The 13,245-nt window shown below is 40.1% G+C and overlaps 1 protein-coding gene across 2 annotated transcripts in view; it reads left to right on the top strand.

The window, feature by feature from the left end:
* Positions 1-13,245, top strand: part of RALB (RAS like proto-oncogene B) — a 65,112-nt gene that overhangs the window by 26,775 nt on the left and 25,092 nt on the right. The window contains exon 1 of one of the 2 annotated variants that reach the window (XM_075757023.1): positions 11,745-11,899. The exons of the other annotated variant lie outside the window; for it this stretch is intronic. The gene's annotated coding sequence lies outside the window, so the exon portion shown is untranslated. Of the gene's footprint in view, positions 1-11,744; positions 11,900-13,245 lie in introns of those variants that run through there. 2 annotated transcript variants of the gene reach the window in all.

The raw sequence follows: 13,245 nt of genomic DNA on the forward strand, positions 1-13,245 counted from the left end.
GGAACACAAGGAATGCTTCTTGGGGAGCTAAAACTGCACATGGACCAAAATAGAAATTGGAATTAGCTCTGTGGTGTGGATCTAAAGTAACCGCAGCAGTAGCCACAAATGTGGTGCCATCTAATGTATCGTAACTTTGTCCGTTGGTCAGCACTTCCTAATCTGAACTAGCATGTTTTCATATCTCTTCCAGCAGCAACTCAAGAGACTCCCCACAATCCAAACCTGTGACTGTTGGAAATTTGGTTGTTGGAAATTATCTAGATGAAGTAGGAATGTCCATAGAAAAAAGCTGACAGACATTTTATTGCTCAGTTTTACAGGCTGGTCTTCCTGTTAATTATGGCTTTCTACTGAGTGAAGTCTCTAAGAGGGATAGGTGGGCATGGTCCTCCATTAGCTGTCCAGAAAAGCATAAAAAGCCTTATTTCTTCCATAGCCAAAATGAACATATATTTAGCTTGAAGGATATGGAAACCATCTTTTTTGAGAAATAAATTCCACATCCTTTTTCGTTGCTGATTTGTGACCTTGAGATCTATAAAATCATGCAGTATCTTCCTTTATGACAGCTGCAGATTTATTATAACTAACTTGGTAAGGGGAGCAGCCCTTAAGCTGCTAATGGGGAGGAGTTGAAATTTGGTGGTGAGATTAATGCTGTAGGTACAGCAACCAAGGACAAAGCACGACAATCACACCTACTTGTTTTTACACTTCCAGATTTTGGGAACTGACAGGAAAGATTACTTTTGATTTATAGCTGTTTCTGAGAAGCAAGACCTGATAATTATCAGGTAATTCACCTGTGTCATGCAACAGCTATGCCAAAAGCTAACAGTTAAACTACAAGTCAACTTGTGTGTGGAGTTGCCCCACGAGGATAGCTATGAACCAAGCTGGAAAATTCTGGGGATGAGACAGTGTGTTTCCCACAGCTATTGAATGAATATCATTGTCTTTTAACTAGAATAAACTCATGTATCTGAGGTCACTTAAGGACCTCTGGAATCATATTAGAATGACTCCTATCTTTTAATGCAGATAATCAATTCTTCTAACACAGGTAAGAGTCCTAGGTGAATCTTTTATTTCTATTTACAAAATACTGCCCCATCACAGATTTTGAATTTCTTTCATGCTGCAGTCTTCACCCATTTTTTCCTTTTTAACTGTTAAGAACTAAGAAACAAAATTTCCATGAAGATACATAGAACTTTAATGACAGAAAAGCTAAGTATACTGAAAGTTTTTGTAAGGAATACAGCTCTCTCCGGGCAAGGAATTCTAGAAATAATTGTAAAGATTAGCTCATTTTTAGCCAATTATTAAAGATGAGACCTAAAGTTTAAGGCAATTTGAACTCTATGGGCAGACCCTATATGTTAGCGCTGCAGCCCTTTCTGCCATGATCCAGACTGTATTTAGAAATGGCAGCTTAGCCATATCTCCATTAATATCATACAACAAAATAAGAAAATACAAATCAGCTAAGTGGAAAAGGAACTGAGTTTTGCCATGTTTTCCTGAATTGAAAGCTTCCCAAATTATCCCCAGAAAACCCTTGGAGAGGTTTAAGAAAAGCCACAAGTGAAACTGTTGCTGAGCCTTCAGTGCTGGGAAGTCAAACGAGCCCAGCTGATCCAAACAAAGGATTCTTTACATGCTAATCAAAAGAGAGATTCAGCAGGTGGCCACATTGCTTAGGCTCTGTGAAAGGAAACTGAAAAGGCAGAACTACATCAGGCTGAATCTGGCATGGACGTGACATGACTATTGCATTTTGCATCTGACATAATGGATATCTTCAGCCACAATGGCCAAAACCATAGCATTTTTGCTTTCCAAAGAGCATGAAGGACTGCCCTTTCTTGGAAGGAAGTGGCAGCTGCCACAAGACTATAATAATATCTCAGACTTGCTCTATATAAAGACCTTTTCTAAATTTACAAGGAAATCACTTGTTGGGTTAAAGCAGTTGTCAAAAAAAGATAAATTGTTAAACATTTTGAATGTGTCATTTACTTTTCCCATTCCCAGCTATGTACCTGCCTCTTAACTGTCCTTAGTGTCTTATATCCTAAATTAATTATAACTGTTAAAATGGAAAAGCTAAGATTGCCAGCATTATCATCTACCACTCTCTTAGGACAGAAACAGCCTTTGAAAAAAAGAACTGGGCAGACTTTGGGGAAAGCAGCATCTTAAGCCATTACACTAAGATTCAGTCACACTCCCAAATCCCTTCTCTGAATGGGATCTATGCAAGCCAACAAGTTCAGTGGAAAACTGATAGGAAATGACTTAGGAAGAGAGTATCTTGTAAATCCTGCCCTTCTCCATAAATTGAAAGATGGAAGGGAGGAAGGAGAGAGTAGCAGTCTTTTCTTTCAAATCACAGAAAGATGATGCATCCTTTTGTATGCAAGGTCTTAGGGGATACAGCATCTATCTAGCATGTAGTAAACCAGACATCAACTTCCTCCTCTTCTGAAGTGATCTGAGCCCATATCTTATAGGAAAATAGCCCAAACAGCAACCCAAAGACTATCTTATGCTAGGCAAGGGGTATATTTAGTCCTTGTTGAAGCTGATCCATTTTGCATGGAATACTATTCACTAAACCAGACGCAGTACAAGCAAGAGTGATTTGTCTTATCTAATGGTTACAGCACACACTGATCAGTCCTTGCTTTCATAAAGATGTCACAGTTTATATTGACTGCACTGGTGCCTTTACAGTTCTAGCTTCCATGGCAGGCTTGTATTATCTGCTTGGCATTGTCCATCTATTTTTATGAACCAGGCACAGTATAAATGAGCAATGCTAGTTTTTAACCTTATCAATTAATTTACAGTGAACCACATAAGAGTTTAAGCTTGAAGTTTGCAGACTGAAGTCTTCTGTTGGTCTGCAGAAGGGAAAAAACACTATTTTTTTCCTTATACTGTGTATATGCAGATACAACTCATTATCTGCAGAAACCAGTTCTTGAAGGGAGTGTACTTCCTTTTTCTGTTCAGCTCAAATAATGATCACCACAATGCTTCAATATGAAGTTGTTTTTTACACTCTATACACTATTCTGAGACCAACAAGTAATTTGGCATGCGCCACCAAACCCTTCACTTACGGCAACTCAAATTTCTCAACTGGCACTAAAAGTTTCCAGAATAGTCACCCTAACTAATCAGTTTTCATCCCTTCTCTCATTCCAGTAATATAATTGTTAACGTCCAAGGCCAAGAGCAAAGAGAAAATACTCAAGTGACACTGAAAACAGCATGAAAGAAATCACCATAAAATCCAGTGCTTGGAGACAGTAATGTTCAGATAGTGCTTCTTAGAATGAGACCACTAGTTTCTGGGCTAACTCTACATTTTCTGTTTGGAAAGATTCCACGTTCATTTTGATGCATTGTGCACTGCTTCCAGAGAACGGAGAGACTATATTATGGGCCACCTTCTCCATTATCTGACTATTTCTGTAGTGATTTAAATCTGTATTGATTGCCATTTAGCATTTTGCAGACGTTTTCACAGATAGTAATCAGTATGTAAGAAAAAAGGTAGGGGAAAAGCAGGCCTTGTATGTCCTATGACCTGGTTGTAATTCTATTTAAAATATTAGAGAACTATTGTATAGAAAAAGGAAAACCTTAAAAAAGGACAAGGGTTATAAGGGGAAAAAATGTAGTTACGTGAGCCAGATCAATTCATTTTCTGCTACCGAAAGTCTGATCAGAAAAAATGAAGCTAAAGGTCTGTTGTTGCCCTTCAAGAAATCCAGCTTGGGGATGAAATTCATGCCTGAATGCAGAGAAGCAATTTTGAAAAGTCAAAGTCTGATTTATTGTTCTCTGAAAGGTTGTGTAAGGCTTCTTACTAAAGATCTCAAAGTTACACAAAGGTGGTTTGCATGATTAAGGGCAATCATAGTTCTGAAAGATTCTTAGAAGATATAGACACAGCTTGGGCTTATTTCTTATTTACTGTAAATTTTATTTTTTCATTCTGACAAGATGGAACTTCTTAAATTAATTTGTTCACCATTTGCATTATAGACACACAGCAGTAGTACAGGTCCAGATCTGCAGTCTATGATATATACAGATTCTGCTCTCATTTATGGTAATGTCAAATCAAGTAAACAAGATTTCAGAAAGCCAAGATATAACACTGTTCAATAAACCGTAGTTGATCAAAAAATGTCCAAAAATGCCATTCTTTGGCCATTCTGCTCTAGGGCAGAAAATCCCTAACACAGCTTGCAAGTTCATAAACATGGCCCTGTAATGAAAGGGAAAAGACAAGACCAAATTAAAGCAAATGTTCACTGCTGTCCAGCAAACAATTTCTTTTAGCCTGCAAATATCAGATAAATTTAGGATTTCAGTCATTTATTTGGAGGAGATTAGTTTAGGTAGAAGGGTGGGTAGATTTGCTTGTGAGTACATAATATAGTTTTCTGTGCTGTAAAGCAGTGTAGCTCCAATGAAATTTGGGGAAAAGCAGCATTTCTGACCCTTAAACATAACGTTAGTTGTGTCTAATTACAATGGCTTCAACTTCTAAATTAAAAATATATATGTACACACATATATATGCATATATATATCTCTATTCAAAAGGTTTGTTTCTCCTTATATTGCACCTTTGCTTGCTCACGTTATCCAGAGTATCAGAAATCTCAACTTAGAACTTCTTAGCTCTTGGAAATTATTTCAGTTTTTATTTTAATGTGGTCCTTCTGTCTTATTTTTATAGTTCTCCAGAAGTAAATCATAATGAAACCACAAAACTTGGGGAATGAAGAGAAGCTTGGGGTCTGGGCTTGCGGTGTCTGATGGAGTTCCATACTTATACTTTGGCTAAGGTACATTACTTTTGCAGACTGAGGACCTCCACAAATCAGTACTGCTCCTCCCAAGTTTTTTCAAAGGAATATGAGGCTTAATGTAAATTGCACTAGAAGATAAAAGATATTTATTTTTAATTTACAATTTATTTATTAAGGAGGTAATAGGTTGAATATTAGTTAACCTATTAATATGTTGAATAGTAAATTGCTACCACTGACATAATTAGCTTCTAGCAAGTATTCTTTTCTAAAAATATAATCTCTTACTCTTTTGACAGATCCTAAGTATGTGCTACTGTCCACTGAAAAGATAAAAGACAATACAGAAGCCAGAATATTGTGGGATACAATGCATGCTTATTTTGAAATTACTTTCCTTAATCCTTTAATGTAAAGCATACTGTACTCTTATCAAATTAACATAAAAAAAAAGGAAAGGCCGTTTGTAGACTGTATTAGGTTATCGACCACAAGTAACATGTCTTTTCTAGAGAAGAATGCTGTGTAAACTAACAGATGAACATTCAGCTCAATACTGAAAGTTTTCTCAAATGCAGTAATATTATCACTTGACTGTACTGTGTTCTTAGCAAGCTCTATAATCAAGAATAAAGTAATGTCATAACAATACAATGCTTACATTAGCATATTCACAGACACACAAACTTCATCATAAACTTCACTGGTGGAACAAGTTCCTACAGGTTTTATTTTACACACTTTTGTGAGGCTTTCACGTCTGGGTTGAAATACAGCAACTAATTAATGAACAATGAAGTGTTATATTGTGTAAGTTTAGGGAATAAAGCATCTGTAGCAAAGTGCAGCTGAAGAGGAATTTTGGTAGACAAAATTTGTAGTCATTTGTTTCACCATCCAAACCACTTCATGCAGAACTTGAATTTCCAGAAGAGATTTTCCATTCAAGTTCACATTCAGACCTTCTTTAATTTGACATTTGCCAGCATGATAGTGCAAAGTTATGTTGTAGGTGCAAGAAGAGTCTGATTTTTCAGCCAATGAGTCATATCAGAGTCAATTCTAGAAGGTGTGCCATTGATAAATAGGTAGAATACTATGATAACAAGATCCCTCTTATAAATTGTGAGATGCTTGGGCAAAAGAAAAAAATCTATTGAGGCTTAAATGGTAAAAGGGCATTAAAGCTCCCAAATGTTTGCAATAGATGTGATTAAACATTGAAAAGAGAAAACTGCATTGATAACAATGAAAATAGCAGACTAATATGAAGGGCTTTTATGGTGTAAAAATATGTTTGCATAAAAAATGCTCTGTTTTAATTTGAAGAAGGACATTTTAACCCCATTCTAAGTTACATCAACTTAGAGATTGTAGACAGAAGTAGGTACTCAAAAATTATGTAATTTTAAATGACAAATCTTTCTGAAGTATTGATCCCATGCTGCTAGAATGCTGGTTGCTATCAAAGCCAGTAATTTTCAATATTAATTTAATATATTTGTCAATAATTTCATCTGGAAAATTTTATTCAAAAATAAGGGACACGAGATCTGTTAGCATGCTCAAGTCACTCTCCAACATCCGCCATTAAACAAGGTAGCACTGTTCAACTCAGTGAGCTAAATTCTCAATAATGTCAGCTGCCTTATTATTCTGGAAAAATCCCCTGCCTTATCTATTTCCGGAATAATTCCAGTTTCTATGCAACTGGCTTTGGTGTGATAATGATAATGACATTCAACTTTATCTGTAAGACACTAAAGTACGCTTACTACCCTACATATAACTGGTAAAGCCTTAGTTAACGTATGTGCTTCAGCAGTGCACTTCAGGAAATGTGGGCCAGCTGGAGGGAGTCCAAAGAAGAGAGAGAGTGACTGGCAATTAGGAAACATGACCTATAAAAAACAACTGAAAAAAACAGGTGTTATTTGAAGGAAGAAAAAAATTCTGAGGAGTGAAAAAATAATTCTTTTTGAATATTTAGCAGATTGATATAAAAAGGAAAAAAAATAAATCTAATCGCTATGTCCAGTATACAACTAATTAATATGCTTAAACTGCAGTAAGTGACATTTAAGGTAGGTGGTGTTAATTTTTTTCTTATGATAAAATAATTCAGCATTTTAAATAAACTGCTATGATGATACTGCAATCTTAATTGCATTTAAAAAAATACATACCAAAACCAACATATGTATAATTGATTTTGCCTTTGGGCCATGGAGTAAGACTACCTGACCACTTACGACTCTCTCTAGACTTTTTATTTTCTTTTGATTCTTGGCTATCAAGATAGCTACAATAAACTTAGATAAACTGTCTTAGCTCCTTCTGTAAAGGCTCCAAGATCAGAACCTAAATCTGTCATGCTGTTGATAGTCACGATGATCAGAAGTGTAACACTTGTAAAACTGTAATGTGAAATCCCTTACCTCACCAAATGTCAGTAAGAATCTCCTTTAAAATGACCTTGTGATATGATCCTGAGAAATCTCAGCTGTATCTGAAATGGAAAGGTGATTTGATAGTGAACTTTCTGCTGTCTGTAACAAAAATAAAGTGCATGATATAGTCAAAATGCCATAAACTCCTACAAGGCCAAACCCACAGTCATGTTTCATTTACTATTGTTTGGTTCTGATATATTTTAGTTTACTGCTTTATGGTTTTTGAATGCTGAAATTCATAAATCATGGCAAGGTCAGCTTCATTCTCTTAAGTATACAAATAATCCGTATAATGCAGTTCTTGTTAGACTATCCATGCCCAAAAAAAGAAAATCACCTTTGACTAAATTATTTTTATTTTAGAACTAACTCTGAGAGCACACTATGTACACGTACCTCTTCTGACAAGTCATCTAAGCCTAGATTAAGTCTGGCAGCTCAACTCTGCACATATAAAAAATGTTGTATTTTGAGAACAAAAAGGACATCACAGCATTCTAGATAATCCAATAGGTTATTTACTGTTTTCTTTTGTTCTTCCAGTTTTACACTAGCATTCCTTTTTGACTGAAAAATGGTTTAAAAAGTAGGATAAAAAAATACAGTGGCTTTGGACTGAATAGATTAGTAAAAACTTACGGGTCTGGTTACCTTCACTGAACCATTGCTTTGTGCTGCACAGGTGATACGAGGGACTGGCCGGGTGGAACTAAGAATTCCTTCAGAGAGGGACAAAACCTCCCTGCTGCTTTAACCTGTTCTTATGTTACTGGCTCAGCCTCTTTGCTGGACATGTGGCAGTACCACTTCTTTCTCCACTGACCCCTGATTTCTTTGTGGTTACTACTGGCAACAGTTCCTGTCTCAGTCTCTTGTAAACTGAGGCTGGGGTAAAAGTTGCGAATCAGGTACCTGTCTTGCAGCTGTCCGTCTTCAGCATTCAGATGTCAGCAGAGAAGAAAATCTGCCTCTTATTTCTGTTACTGCCAGAGACTGTGAATAACATCGCTAAAGCTGCAGACTGACTTCCTAGGTAGCACTGATTCCCTTGCAATTCAAGATCCTCCCTCCAAGTTTCTCATCATACCTTTCCTTTTACCCCTGAGACTACTATGACATACTCTCTGCAGGAACAGGGAATTTCTCTGTCCATGATTTGCAGCCTGTTAGGCCTTATAGTTCCTCAAATACTTTTTTCCTGAACAGGCTCCTTACCTTGTTTCTCCCGTAGTTAACTTGTGCAAAAAAAAAAAAAAAAAAAAAAAAAAAAAAGGCCAGAGATGCTATAAAACACTGTCAAAGGAGAACTGGGTATGCAGATGGTGGTTTTACACAAACACTGTACAGGTGTAAACAACAAAAATGGAGGCCAAGGCAACTGCCAGTCCCATCTAGCATTAATTTATCAGAAAGAAGAGGGAGATAACAATGTTAGCTTCTCTCCCCTCAGCAGTGGTGGATATGGTAATCCAAGGGATCAGATCAATAGATCCCATAAAGATCCTCTTCCCTGCAACACTTGGGCTAGGTTGGGTGGTCTATTACCCATCTTACTAGGAATGGGTCTACTACCATCTTTTCCTTTTAATTCCTTATATACATCTTGATTTTCTTTGCCAATTACTGTCACAATAAAAAAAAATTAAAAAATTGAATAGAGCTCTATATTTGGGTTTTACATCTTTCCCATCACCAGTTCCTAGAACTAATTTCCGCTCTTTCTTGTTTCAGCTAATCATCTTTCTAGAAGAGATTTCTACTTGTAAAATAGAACTGATCAGAAGGGAAGTATGAGTCCTAATCTTTGCAAAGAAAAAAATATTTGTTGCTCAGTCATCCCACCATACTTACTGTTGTTCGTGACTCTAGCAGTGACACAGAGTGCCCTGTTACATTCTTAGTGGGCTAGACACTAAATGCATCTATCAAAAATGCTATCCCTATCTTTATGAATTTGCAGTTTAAAACATATTATGACACAATAAAGTAATAGCTGGAGATAAATTTCTCCATCTCTACTAAAATCTTACTTGTTTAGAAAGTGAACATTTTTTGTCTGCAAAGCACTTAGAATAAAATAAATGCAATATAAATGACAACAAAAAGGAATTTTCTCCCCTAAATTGTTCTATAGACTGCAATTTTTCCTACTAAAGTACTGAAGCCAAAATATATCTGTAACACCTATGGTAACCATGGAGATTATACCAGGCAACATGCATAATGATTAAAAACATGACATCAGACAAATGTTCTTTGTCATGACTGGATTACTACAAAGAAGTAGGTTTCCCCTAAACAGAAGCAGGATACATGTGGTTAATTTCTCAACCCTCTTTTCTGCAAGGGGGAAGGGGAAGTGTCAGCATTGTGGTATGGGCAGCAGACTAATACTGTGTTCGGTTTGAAAAGACCCGGCTTCCCAGGTTCTTGGTAGTTTCATCTCACAGAAATGATTTGCTAGAAATATTTATCTTCTGTGAATAGTCACATCAGAGGAACTAGTCCCACCACATGGTCTGCAGGACACAAAAGATGGCCATGGAAACATATAGTTACAGAATAAATAGGAAACAGTTCTAATTAATTTTTACTTGGTGGGTTTTTTAGGACTACATACAAATGCACAAAATCTATCTTAAAATCAATTCATGCATAATCCTAGAAATACTAAGATTTGGGTCATTTAAGTGTTAGGTATAAACCAACATTCCTTCATATCTGGCAATATTTCTTTCTCTGCTTATTCCTTCTCTGCATGGATGGCATCAAATAGTAAATAGCTCTCAGTCTGCCAGCTTCTAATGCAGGAGGAATATTGATGCTGTTCTTAATCTGATACAATCTATAACGCAGAGGTGAACAATTACTAGAATTGGGACCTTTCCCAATGAATGCAAAAAGGTCACTTTTTCACCTAAGGGGTTAACTAAAATCTGGTGTTTTGCAGTTGTTTGAGTTAGGAGGAGAAACTGATGATGATACAAGGATGATGTCAATCCTGTTTACTTACAAACAATGTAGAAAACTTGGTTTCCTTCAAGATGGGAGAAATTCAGAAGATACTTCCTTTTTATGTAGTTGTGAAGTACTCATTTGTTTCTCAGAGCCACACACCTACTTTTTTCTGCCTCTGTAACTTCTTTTTTTTCCAATTCCTGGCATTTTTTGCCAACCCTGAAATTACAGATTATAGTAAATCTTTTTCCAGTTCCTCCTCCTCTGTTTTGTTTTGGCAATAGGCCATTGTTTCACCTATCACTTTTATAAAGCTGGATTGCTTTTTTTTTTTTTTGCCTTTTTTTCCCTTTCCATTGACTTCAAGTGAGAGGCCTTTTTTATGCTATCCAATTTCAAAATACAATTTCACCTATCCATCAATGAATAGAGGTAGAGGTAATTAATTCTTTCCCTTTCTCTTCTGTAGGAGACTACAAAGAGGCCCAATGTGAAAGCAGGAGTTAACACAACTACTTAACCTATTACTTCTCTCCCAGAGGATCTGAACCCCCCGAGATCAGTGGTAATAATGAATTCCATCATTTCCCAAAGTGGGTGTTAGCACGTTTTTCTAGAAGGAAGAATTTTACCCAACATATTCACTCTAACTTCAGAGTGTGGAATTTAAATAGGTCAACACTGAAAGCTAGAAAAATTAGCCAAATTAATTAGTGAGAAAAAGCGTGTTTTCCTTTGTAACTGGCAAGACAGCTATGTCTGACTGTGTGACTGGTAACATTAAAATTGGACAGAGACAATTTGGCTTTGGGGACTGATAAAGATTTGAAGAAAAAACTGCAGTAAACATAGCAACAGCCATTCTTTCTTTTCCCTGAGCAGTTAAAACTGCTCTGCACACACCCCCAGTATTGCAGCCAATGATTTAATAAAATAAAACACTGGGCACCCTCAACACTTATGAGGGGAAGCAGGGACGTTTCCATTCCTTTACCTTCTGATCTCAGAAATATTATTTTTTTCTGCAGCCATCAGTAGAATTTGCACTACAGTATAGGTGATGTATTTAAGACGGAGCCCGTCCTAACTACGTTTGGGCCAAACCAGAGCCTGTAGGGTTCACGGGCTCAGCCTCTCAGCGAGGCTCCCTACAGGACTCTGAGGAGAACCAACGTTCCCCTCCCAGCTCCCCACAGGCCCCTTCCCCTCAGCAACAACGGGGTGGGCAGCCCTTTCCTGTTGCTCTTCGGCTGCTCCCTTAGCAGGGACCTCATCCCTCAGCAGCCTGAACACCCACCACAGACACGGCCCCTCCCGCAACGCGCCCCCGCCGTGGGACGAAACCCGCCCCGGGGCCCTCTGCCTCAGCGCCAACCGCCACCCCCTCGTCCCGCCCCGCCTCACAAGCCGATTGGCCCGCGAGCGCCACGTGACCAACGTGCGGGCGGAGGAGGCGGTGCCGGGGCAGGCGCGCGCTCGCGGGGAGCCGGGGCCGGCGGGAGCGGCTCCGACGAGGGCGGAAGTGCGCGGCGGGGGCGCGCGGGCGGCGGCACCCCAATGAGAGCGCGGGGGGCGGCGGCGGTTAAAGCGGAGCCGGGTGCCGGGCGCCGGGCTGGAGCCGCAGCGCGGGGCCGGGTCTTAGTCCCCAGGTGAGAGGGAGGAGGGTGGGTGCCTCGGAGCGACGACGGGCCCGCCTCGGGGTTGTGGGGAGTTCGCCCGTCCCGGCCCCCCCTCCCTGGGGAAGGGGGAGCTGCCGGGCCGCGGCCTGATCGGGCCTGGGCCCACCGGCCGGGGGATGTGGCTGAGCCCTCTCGTTCCCGTCCGTTCTCACGGCTCTGTGGAGAGAGAGGAGAGGTGTCACTCGGGGTGCGGGGCAGCCACGTTCCCCCCTGGGTGTGTGGGGGCGAGGAGAGCCCGGTGGCTTCTCTTCCTACCCCGGGACGCGGCTCCTCGGCTCTCGGAAAGCTTTGGGAGTGTGGGTGAGGGGGGAAGCGGTGCCTGGCGCGTAGCTGTGTGCCTCGGTCCGGTGCGGGAGCCGGAGTGGGAGGTGAGGGTCGCTGCAGCCCTTCTCTCGTGGGTTTGGCTACTTCTGCTGCGTCCCGGTGGCGTGGGGGCTGAGGGGGAGGCATGGGGGGTGGGTGGTTGCTGTGACTTGTATCTACAAGTGGGGCTCGGGGGAGGGAAAGGGCGAGGAGAGGCTGGCCTTGAGTGTTAGTTTCTCTGGCGAACTCTTTCTGTGCAGGCTGCCCTGGGATAAGTGATAACGTTTCATCTGTGCGAGATAAACGGAGGGTTTGAGATGCTGTCGATCTCAGCTGAACCAGAAGTTTCTGAGGGATCTTGTTTTATCTGGCCAGGTTCTCCTTGTGCTGCTCTTTATTTTCCTTGTGGCCTTACCAGAGTAGATCTCGGAGGAGGAGAAAGGTGGTGTTGGAGTGTGAACTCACCTGGAGAAGGGCAGGGAGAGAGGTTGTGAGTCAAAGTAGCCCAGTCATGCTTCCTGAACAGCTAGTGGAGGCCTAACTCGGTCTTTCTGCTGGAGTCCTCTTGAATCAGTTCTGATCCTAGAAGATGAGACTTAAGTCTTGACTGCCCCTGGGTATTTTCATGGTGGAATGGGAGCAGGGAGACTGTACCTGCACTAGGACCTGCCTTGCCTTTTTCGAAGTTTAAATCTGCAGTCTGGGTAGCTTTATGCTTGTTGAACTGTCTAAACATTACTTCTTTAGTTCTGAGATCCTGGTCCCTTTGTGAGGAGGAGTACCTGTCTGTTCAAGGGCATCCTCAAAGCCATGATTTTCAGGAAAAGCTGTCATTTTTTTTAGATGCCTTAACCCACCCCCCCCCCCAGCTGAAGTTATCAAAGCTGAGGAGAGAGGGAACTAACAACTAGAAACCAGACTTGTGGCTCTTGAGTGATTTGCTTGTGAAGGCTGAAAATAACTATTGTAGAAAATTTAATAGCAGCAGCTTAATCTTACTTGGCAATAGCA

Source organism: Balearica regulorum, chromosome 6, assembly GCF_011004875.1.
Source record: "Balearica regulorum gibbericeps isolate bBalReg1 chromosome 6, bBalReg1.pri, whole genome shotgun sequence".
NCBI classification, from domain to species: Eukaryota; Metazoa; Chordata; class Aves; order Gruiformes; family Gruidae; genus Balearica; species Balearica regulorum.